The 11100-nt window shown below is 39.0% G+C and overlaps 1 protein-coding gene and 1 long non-coding RNA gene across 4 annotated transcripts in view; one reads left to right on the forward strand and one right to left on the reverse strand.

Annotated features, from left to right (window-relative positions):
* shn (zinc finger protein schnurri) overlaps nt 1-11100 on the forward strand; it is a 282408-nt gene that overhangs the window by 216013 nt on the left and 55295 nt on the right. Inside the window, exon 1 of one of the 3 annotated variants that reach the window (XM_073990067.1) lies at nt 976-5885. The exons of the other annotated variants lie outside the window; for them this stretch is intronic. The gene's annotated coding sequence lies outside the window, so the exon portion shown is untranslated. Of the gene's footprint in view, nt 1-975; nt 5886-11100 lie in introns of those variants that run through there. 3 annotated transcript variants of the gene reach the window in all.
* LOC141405574 (uncharacterized) overlaps nt 1376-11100 on the reverse strand; it is a 28881-nt gene continuing 19156 nt past the window's right edge. Inside the window, exons 2-4 of the long non-coding RNA XR_012413230.1 lie at nt 9803-10063; nt 8251-9153; nt 1376-8158 (exon numbers count right to left, since the gene is read on the reverse strand). This is a non-coding gene — a long non-coding RNA (uncharacterized lncRNA). The remainder of the gene's footprint in view (nt 8159-8250; nt 9154-9802; nt 10064-11100) is intronic.

An 11100-nucleotide genomic window follows, 5' to 3' on the forward strand; every position in this document is an offset into this window, starting at 1 on the left:
AGAAGCCTCCTACGGAGGTCTTCTATACTATAGAAGCCTCCTACGGAGGTCTTCTATACTATAGAAGCCTCCTACGGAGGTCTTCTATACTATAGAAGCCCCCTACGGAGGTCTTCTATTCTATAGAAGCCTCCTATGGAGGTAGAAGCCACCTACGGAGGTCTTCTATTCTATAGAAGCCTCCAACGGAGGTTTTCTATTCTATAGAAGCCTCCAACGGAGGTCTTCTATTCTATAGAAGCCTCCAACTGAGGTCGTCTATTCTATAGAAGCCACCTACGGAGGTCTTCTATTCTATAGAAACCTCCAACGGAGGTCTTCTATTCTATAGAAACCTCCAACGGAGGGCTTCTATTCTATAGAAGCCACCTACGGAGGTCTTCTATTCTATAGAAGCCTCCAACGGAGGTTTTCTATTCTATAGAAACCTCCTACGGAGGTCTTTTATTTTATAGAAACCTCCTACGGTGCTCATCTATTTTATAGATGCCTCGTACGGAGCTCATATATCCTATAGAAACTTTCAATGGAGCTCAACTATTTTATAGAAGCCTCCTACGGAGCTCGTATATTCTATAGAAGTCTCCTACGGAGCTCATCTATTCTATAGAAACCTCATAAGAACCTCTTCTATTCTATAGAAGAAATAATGGTTTTTGTTTGGACGAAATCCGCATGGAGTCTATTTAACAATTCCTTTGAAAGCCAATCATTTCGACGGGAGCTTTGAGCAATTTATTCACCAATTATCGACAAAAAAATTGGAGTCTTCTTTTGTTTTGGGCCTAGTCCCCTTGCTGTTGCCTTCTCTCTCTTGTAACGTTGGGCCTTTCTTTCTAGATCATGAAGATCCCTCCCGACCATATGGTGATTCTTGTAGCTCTCACGGTAAAATACTGCAACGAAGCAAGTACTGCAATGAAAGCATGCCATTGTTTTGCTGTACCGAAAGAATCTTTGTCTCCTCATGTAGATAGTCCAAGGAAGACATGAGGAAGGCAACCTGTTGCAATTCTCAGGGCGGTGTTGTGACAGGTTTGAATATTTTTCCATAGCGTTGCACTTATATTAGCGGACCAACCTGACGCCGCACAGCATACCACAGACCTACCTATCGCGCTATATGTGGTCAACAAGGTTTTTTATCTGCACCCCAAGTTCTGTGGGCTAGAGACTTGAGGAAATTGTTTATACATCTCAACTTGTCGCAGACAACTGTGGCATGAACATGATGTCGAATGTGAGCCCTAGAATTTTTGGGCTGTTTGTGGCGGTCGGAATTCCATCGACCATGACATTCAACTCTGTTCTCACCCCTGCCGTCCATGTGGTGAACAGAGTGGCTGTAAAAAAAGATGGTAAGATCAGACAAATAGGAGTTGAAGATCGTACAATCATCCGTATACGTGGCTTGAACGTCTTGTTCCTGAATTCAACGTACGACTGGCGTCCACACATATAATTCATTACCCAACGTTTCAAACTTGGGTTAAGGGTTGTCTGCTCGATGTTTATAGAAAGGTTGGACAAACAGCGTGGAGTGTTTGGCAGTATCAAAGGCTTTTGATAAGTCAAACACCACCATCACTGTTCTATCACACGGCTTGCGCTGGTTCAGTCCTCGACTAAAATGTGTGAAGATGACGTGCAGCGTTGTTGTCGTGCTGTTCTGCTTACGGAACCCATGCTGATAACCGGCAACTGGATAGCTATTTCTGACGCTGGGGAGAAATAAAGCCTTAAAGGACAAAGGAATGTACGGTTTACATTTGCTGGTATATTTGCCTGGCTTTAGTAGCGGGACCACCCTGCCCATTTTCCAGACTTAGGAAACATTTGAGAACGTTAGTAAGATACTCGACTGTTTCAGCATTACTTTGGAGATTCCATAAGGGCCAAACGCTTTTGCGTTCCCGATGGTATTCGCTACATCATCCATTGTAAATTGTGGTTCTTTATCCTCGACAGGAAGAGATCTAATGCGACGTAGTACTTCTTCTCTTCGCTCGACAAACTGTCGATTGAAATAACTTGCGCACCTCTTCGGATCAGTCAGTCCAATGTCATATTTTCCTTCTTTCTAGGGTTCGAGATTGACAACCGTTGCCCACAATTCACTTATACCGGCTCCGATGCTGCAATTCTACAGGTGATTTCGCCACTTGTTCCTCTTATATCTGTTAACTCCCATTGTTAGTTCCCTTACTCTAGGGTTACTGGCATTGGCACGAAAAAGCTCATCACGCTCATTTGCTAATACCGTCGCTTCTGCTGTGAAATTTGGTCTCACTTCGGGATTATTTTCGCAGCTTTGAGAGGTCGGACATCCACCATGCTGGACAAGGTTCCTTCGAGCGTCTCAGTTGGCGTGATACTTTATATGCGGGTAGTATTTATAAATATGTTTAATTTCTAAGGATACCTTTCTGCGCCACATATTTCTAGGCTTGTCTGGTCTTCTAGGGGTGGTTTGATGATTCCAATCTAGGGCGTTTTAGCAATGCTTTCCAGAGCTTTTCGTAGGATGTGCCTGGCGATTTGACGCCTAATGGGTTCTTCATTTGTTTTATTCCACAATTTTATTCAAAATATAAGACAAAATATGCGCAGACATTTTTTTATTTAGTCGACGACTAATTACAGACCTAGCTTTGTTTAGCCTATTGGTTTTTTCGGGTAACTTTATTATATAGTCCATGTTTTGTAACGTTTTATTATCGTCCGTTGAGTTAAGTCCAGATGCGTCCAAGGTCTCCATAATGACTCACTAAACCTAACGAATATTGTTCTATTTCAATAAAATGCGAGAGGATGATAGACTTGGGGATGCTGGTAGCAGGACCGGCAATAAGGGTGGTTGGCCGCTATGGTTGATCGGAACGACAATATTGATTGATGATTGGTAATGACGATGTTGACTGATGTTCAGGTTAGTCGATGTTTCTCCATGACGAGATATGTTGATGATCGAGTTCTACGATGATTGGGAACGTGGAAGCTGATTAACAATTGGAGTCTACGATGGTTGATTGATCACTAATAGTCCGACTACGAGATCGAGAACAGCGATATGAATAAGCTCGCGAACTCTGCTGATGATGATCCAAAAATAACAGACCCGACATATGTATGTATTTCAATGCGGTATGTGGGATTCCGTCCAATCCACTGCGCCGGGCAATTGCCTTGCTAATGCAGCTTGGTTTGATGAAAAATCTGCTTCATTCCACCTTTCCACGCTCTCAACTGTTGATCCATCTGCTCGAAATGTATGGTAGAAAATTTCCATTGGTGACTTATCGCCGAATCTCTCGACACCTAGACCGATCGAACTATGGAAAAACTGGTCAACATGACTATTCATGGGTCGTAACACACCTTGGACGTCATCAGCTAATCAATTTGCCTTCAACCCTTCATCAATTATGGCTGATCGCACCAGCGTCCTTCAAGCCCCCAATTGCCTCTTTGGAGGCAAGACCTTTTATTATAAACAGTTATACCCTCAAAAAAAAACCGGGTAACGTTCCTTTTCGAATATCTGTATGGTATCAGCAATGATCCTATCCGAATTACGTATATTAACTCTTAGAATCTCGGAGAATCTGGTCAGATCCATTCGTTTGATTCTTCTCCTTTCAAATATGAACCCCAAGATTCTGAGAGGTGGGTATTTAAAGTCGTATTACAGGGCTTTATTTTCGGCACAGAAACTTGAATTGCATTGCGGAAACCCATTTTTAAGTTTTCCAGCGCCTTGTCAATTTCCTCAATAGAAACATTTCTGTCTACTGGCAAGCGACAATCAGGCAGTCCTTGACATAATTCACGTCTAAATCAACCTAAATTAGTCATTTCGTAGTTAAATAATGTTTTGGGCTCTCTCCTTGAGAAAACACCGGTACTCAGGAACGACGATATGATGAAGTTCAGTAACTGGTCCGCTAATGACCAGGAACGAGAAACATTAAACCAAAATATCTGTGGCATTGTATTGATATGACCGCCACAAAGGGTAGTCCATGCAAAATGTGCTCCCTCAGCCTCTCACCCAGGATTACCTTGGCGGATGGCAAGCTAACTTTCAGCTTTCATTAATGATATACTTACATATGGAACCAGTGGTACAGGGTGAATGAGAATTATATCTTTGCAAGCCTTTAGCGTCAGGTGGTATGCTATCCTCACCTCGATCTTTTGTCTGTTTTTAGTTGTTGAGGTGTAGTTCCCAACCCTGAATGAAAATTTGCCTGTAGCACTTCAGTTCGTTTCGTTTGTGACTAGGTGTCTAAGAGTTTATTGCGGAGTGCTGTGACTAGCGCTCGAGAGAGAGGGCCGTTTAGGCAAAGAAGAAAAAAACTTTCAGATAAAGTAAATCTATTACGTTATTAAATTGTTTCGACGGTCGGTTGATCGGTCGTTTGTTCGTTCGCTTTTTTTTCGTTTTTTTTTTTTTAATAGAACGAAGACGAATGGTTTGTCTAACCAAATAGTGTGTGTTTCGTTAACATTTGAAATGGTGGGAGGGGGAGAAAACAAAGTTTTGCTTTGGGGGACCCAATGTATAAATCGATGGTTGATTATGTGGTGTATGAATGGTGAGTGAGTGAGGTGCTGCTGTTCGCTTGCCTGCCTGCCTGTTGGCATTTCTTGGACCAAACCAACGTTTGTATATTGTTGTGGTCTGTCAGGCGGCGGCAGTCTGACTGCCTGATTGTGTGAAGAAGACGACGACTATGATGATGATGTTATTATTGTTGTTGTTGTTCTTGCTGGCTTTTAATGTTATTATTGGGTATTTGTTGCTGTCTGCCTGCTTGCCTGCCTGTATGGCACTTAGCTTAGGCAAAGTGTCAGGCTGACTGAATGACGGTGAGACGGACAGATGGAGGGACTAACAGACTGTCTGCCAGCCATTTGTTGGTGTTGGTTTGGTTCGTTGGCTGTTTGCCTGCCTGCTGTCTTAATACTTGTGTGTGTATGATTTGTGTTGTTGTTGCTGTTCTGATCAACAGTTGACCGAGCACTCTAGCAAGCGATTACGGTAGCAAGTCCAAACAACCAGCCAGCCAGTTGTTGATCGTACTTTGAGTTGGCAATGTCTGTTGATTTTGTTGAACGCGCACACGTTTTGTCGTCGTCGGTATTCTTAGCTCTTAATTTGTTTTGTATTTTTATTAACACAGCAGCAGCAAAAAACAACATTTCACGCTATTTTTCGTGGCAAATCGCAATTGATATCGCTCAACAAATGCCATTTATTTAATTTTTTTTCTTTCGCCGAGAGATACAAGCGCGATGATGATGTGAGTGATGATGAGACAGGCGTATGTAAAACGTTTTATTTGTGTGCGATAATAAATAATCAAGAATTTGTGTAATCAATTAAAAATAATTTTTATTGTGCAAAGAAAAAGAAAAAAATATGCGAAAAATGCAAAATGAAAAAATTAAACAAGAAATTGTAATTAAAAAATATTAAATAATAAAAAATAATTTTAAGTGTGTAATTTTTATTAATTAAAAATTAATAAACAAAAAATAATTCCGCCTCTATACAGAAAAAAAGATCTCAAAGATCTCGTCTAACGAATACTGCTGTGATTTGTTCTTCAAATTCAAAATGAATTAAAAATGATGTGTGAATAAAAAAATTTGTTCAAAGAAACCAAACAAAGTGTATAAAAATTAAATAATAATAATATTAAACAAATAAAAAAGATCAAAAATGTTTAGCAGAAATTATCTACAATAAAACCCCCAATCAAGAGGCCGCCCCCATTGCTTACCTACCGGCTACCTGTAAACCTGAGATTTCTTTCCACACAATTTTGATTACCTTCTGCTGTTTACGTTTCACCAACATAAACAATCATCAATACTAAGTAAGTTTTATGTCATTTTGTTGTTTTTTTATTTATATAAAAAAAAAATCATTTATCGGGAATTCTCCATTTATTTTTATGTGTTTTTCTTTCGTTAAAAATAAAAACAAAAAACGTCACAAAATTGGAAACAATATTCACCACAATAAACAACCAAACAAAAATACTTTATTCGACCATTTTTTTGAAACAAAAAACCAAAGTCATCTTCTTTTCCCATCTATAACCCAAAGTCAAAACAAAAGATCAAATCCATATCGATCTGGGGAGATCTCTAACAATAACAAGTTATAATTTTTCTGTCTGTCCGTCTGTCTCTCTTATTGTATATCTGAAGCGGTGGTGTATTCCCTTGTGCGTATGTGTGTGTTGGTGTGAAGTGATTCGTAGAATATTTTAAGAATTTCTTGGGAATTTTCTTTCTTCATTAAAAATAAAAAGAACAAAAACAACAACAACGAATGCAAAGAATTACTTCTTTAAACAGAAACACAGACAGAGAATCAGCAGAAGAGGAATTCCTACCAAAACCCACACACACAGCCACTCATACACACTGCTTGAGTTATGGCATAACCAGCCAGCCAAGCCATCCACTCATTATCTTATCCTCATCATAGAAGAGTTGTACCAAGCAATTGCGGGGAAAATTATAGCACATGTTGCAATAAAGTGAAACTCATCACAAAATTTCCTAGAAAAAAAAAACTTAGTACAAAATAAATGAACTTCCCAATAGGGAATAGGAACTTCCCAAGGGAAGACTAGACTTTATATCCAACATATCCCGTAGGTAGTCTTTGGTATCCTAATCACCACGACCAGAATTCTTAATCGCTTTAATAGGAAGGATTTATATAATGGACCGATAGCTCCCATATTCATCAGACTGTCCACCAAGTTTTAATATGAGCACAAGCATGTATGTGCTCCTTACAAGCTTAAGGGAAATAACCCAAGCTGAAACAATTATTAAATATGTTAGACAAGAATCCAAAAATAACGGACCCGGCATTTTCCAATGCGGTATGTGGGGTTCCGTCCAATCCACTGGATTTTGTGTTCGGCCTGCGCCGGGCAATTGCCTTGATAATGCAGCTGGGTTTGATGAAAAGCCAGCTCCGTTACACCTTTCCACGCACTCAACTGTTGATCCATCTGCTCTAAATGTTTCGGAGAAAGTTTCCATTGGTGATCTATAGCCACCTTTCAAGCTTTAGGGAAATAACTTAAGATGAAACAATTATTAAATAGGATGGACCGAAATCAAAAAATAACAGGCCCGGCATTTTTCAATTAGGTATGTGGGATTCCTTCCAATATACTGGATTTTTTGTTCGGCCTGCAGGCAATTGCCTTGCCAATGCACCTTACCACGCTCTCAACTGTTGATCCATCTGCTCTAAATGTATCGGAGAAAGTTTCCATTGGTGACCTATTGTCCAATCCCTCGGCAGATAGACTGATCGAACTATGGAATGACTGGTCGTCATGACCACTGATGTGTCGCTTAGCGTTGGACGCAATCAGCTAATTCATAAGCCTGCAACACATCATCAATTATGCGCTCACCACCAGCATCCTTCAAGCCCCAAATTGGCTCTTTGAAGGCAAGATATGCAGCTACTTTAACTTATCCAAAGGTTTTATTATTAACAGTTATACCCTCAAAACATTGCTGCTCGAATATCTGTATGGTATCAGCAATTATCCTATCCAAATTACGTACATATATCAGCTCTTAGTGCCGAAAATCTGGTCGGATTCATTATATGTAACCTACTAGTGATTCTTCTCCTTTTATGTATGAACCCGAGGATCGTGGGAGGCAGGTCTTCTGAAGTCTTAGTATGGGGGGCCTTATTTTCGTCACAGAAACATGAATTGCATTGAGAAAAACTGCTTCCAGGTTTTCCAACGGAATGTCAACTTCCTCAATGGAAACATTTTTGACTACTGGCAAGCAACAATCAGACAGTCCTTGACTTAATCGACGTCTAAATCGATTTAAATTAGTCATTTCGTAGTTAAAGAATGTTTTAGGTTCTCTTCTTGGGAAACCACCGGTACTCAAAATTGCTTCTAATACCACATGATATGACTCAAAGTTGTAGGCAGTCTCACATGTTCTGCCGCCAAACAAAGAGAGGCCAGGAGCACGACAAAATATATCTATAAATGAGCCCCAGGCCCAATTTGGTCTAGTAGGTATGTCGGAAGAAACAATTTAAAAATTTGGAATATTTACCATGTGAGAAGCCAACACTCTACCTCTTGTATTGGTTTCCCAGAGAGGAAGTCCAGACTTCCCGAGATATGTTTCTTCACTTTTTCTGTACCTCTCTGATTGGTCTGAATTTTTTACCATACGAATATATCGTCGTGATCTTTCGTATTGCATTTTATGTTGCACATCTTTGTTACATGAATCTCCTCTTTGTGGACCGCATTGCTTGGTTAAATTAAATTCTTCTTGCTTTCCCAACTCAATAAAGTGGTCGCCTTTCAAAAACTTTGTTGTCCAGTTTTTAGATTTTCTTTCAAAGATATCTCTGTCGTTTCTTCAACGTTGACATTCTCCTTAGCTTTTCTTTCACGTGTTTCAGACATTCTACATTATCGTCTTGCTGCATGTCCAAATGCTGCCGTTTTACTTCAGTTTCTTCTTCGTCTTCCCCAACTATAAGGTAAACAAAATTGTCTTCTTTATTTGACTGCAGCTAGGCCTCCTTGCACTTCTCAACTAAAATGTTCGTTTTCCAAACGCTGCTGTTCTAGCTTATCTTCTTTTTCATCTTCATGTCTTTGTCTTCGTCTATAGCATTGGTATTTTTCCCATTGCAATTTGGGTTAAGTTTCTGCCCAATGTAACCATTTTCCAGTGAACTGTCGTCCATAAATAAATTCCCTCACCCACGAGGTCTTGCCGGCGGTAAGAAAAATTAACGATGAATTCTGATCATCATTATTTTATAATAGATACCCTCAACATGGTTCATTTTGAGGCACAAAACTGCCGACCGTCCCTCTTTTAGCGCTGCTTCTTTTTGTTAGAATTCTCCACCGTCTTCATCTTAGACTTTTCGTACTGCATTTCTCTGTTGTTTGTATTGGACTTTATTGTTTGGTTAAATTAAATTCGTCTTGCTTTCCTAGCTCAATAATGTGGACGGCTTCCAACGGATTTTCGTCCAGTTTTTAGATTTTCTTTCAAAGTCATTTCAATCGTTTCTTCAACGTTGACATTCTCCTTAGCTTTTCATTCGCTCTTTTCAGAGGTCCTACATTATCGTGCTGCTTAACTTCTTTTTTATCTTCAAGTTCTTTCTTTTCGTCGATAGCATTGGTATCTTTGCCATCAGGGTTTAGTTTCCACAACACGAAACCATTTTCTAGTGGACTGTCAATAAGAAGCCTCGCGTTCGGGCTTAATTCTTTGTCTTGCATATTCGTACATGAATAAAATAAAAAGGGTAAAATAGTTCGCAATTTTTGAGACTGTAATACCCTTTTATTTATTCATCTACGAATAGACCAGCCCATGAATTAACCCAGAGAGCGAGGCTTCGTATGCTGATCATATACCTCCTTCATTATTTTGTTGGCCTCCACACGATTCATTTTAAAGCACAAATCTTCCGAGATATCTGCTTCCTCTGGAAGTAAGTGCTTTATATCCATTTCTTCAACGTGTATATCCTGTCTGGACTTCGTAGTTGCCAAGTTAAATTACGAGCAGTAGATTTTCAAACGCTAAGTGAAATATCACTGACTTTTTACAGCAATCCTGCGGCAAGATAACAAACCGAAGCCCAAGTCGGAAGTGCCCTGAACTTGGTTAAAATATACATAACGGTTCCCATGTACTAGTTATACCTCCGCAATTCCATCATCAGACTATTATTCAGCACATTTGCCAATAAATCGGTCGAAAACTTTATCAAAGGACGCAGTTGACTGCCTATGAGCACCGACATATTTTTTTAACAAAAATTGTTCCACAATCTACTGCTACATTTTTGCCCACAAATGTTGCTGTGAAGAACATTCTACGTCATTGTATTGTATATCATCGTTAAACACCAGCTAAGAACACTTGAGAGTTTAAAGTACTCACACAACATGAAGCAGAAAAAAAAAAACAGTCGAAAAGCAACAAAAACAATGACAATATCACACTCATAAGAACGTTTTCACACGATAAGGTTTGCCTGCTCAAAAACGTGGTTTCCGTTTTGACTCTCATTCGTAATTTTCACATCTAGTGTTGCGTTTTTGAAGTCATTGTATACAAGCGTACTTTTTGAACAAAAAGAAGTACGGTTTTACATAAATGTACCAAAAAGGTTTATGTGAGTATTGTCACTTCTTACAGCATTTAACACAAAAATGAGTATTTCCCAGCTAACAATTTTTTCCGAGGGCTCTGATTTCCGATTTTTTTCCGAAATTTTCTGAATATATTTTAGATATTTGTCGATTTCTCTAATGTTTTTCTAGAAATTGTACCGATTTTCTAAAACTTTTTTTTTAAGAATCTCTGCACATTTTCTGAAGAACCTTAAGAACCTCGTTCCGAATTCGTTCCGATGTCTAACCGATTTTCTAACGGATCTTTTTGTTCGATTGTTGTCGAAAAACAAAGTGATTTTTTATAAAATTCGCATATACAGTTTTTGAATTGTTTTAATATAAATGCAACATATAATAATTCAAGCTAGTGTTGATAGCTTTAACATACTCGTGCACATTCTTCTACTATTAATCACAAAATGATAATAAGAGGGAAAATCATTAGGAAGTTTGAAATTAGAATCATCCATAAATAGGGAATTAAAAGAGAATTGTTTCTGAGTTTGGGGATTTGTTCTGTGTTGTGTGTCAATATCAAAAACGTCAGCGGCCAAGAATTTCATCAGATTTTTTCCAGAAAATCTAATCTTTTCTTCGAATTTTTCCAGAATTTCTTTCCGAATTCGGACCGATTTTCTTCAAAAAATCTAAATTTTCCACCGAATTTTCCAGAATTTTTTTCCGAATTCGGACCGAATTCGTTGCGAAACTCTAATATTTTGTTAGAATTTTCTTAGAAAATTCTTTCCGATTTCGGTGGACACGTCCATACAACTTTTGTACCGAATTCGGAAAGAATTCGGCATCAGAATCGGCAACTTGTGCAGAGATTCTGACCGAATTCGCAAAGAATTCGGAAAAA

The sequence above is a fragment of the Musca autumnalis genome, unplaced genomic scaffold (assembly GCF_047663935.1).
Source record: "Musca autumnalis isolate F117 unplaced genomic scaffold, ASM4766393v1 scaffold_5, whole genome shotgun sequence".
Lineage (NCBI taxonomy): Eukaryota > Metazoa > Arthropoda > Insecta > Diptera > Muscidae > Musca > Musca autumnalis.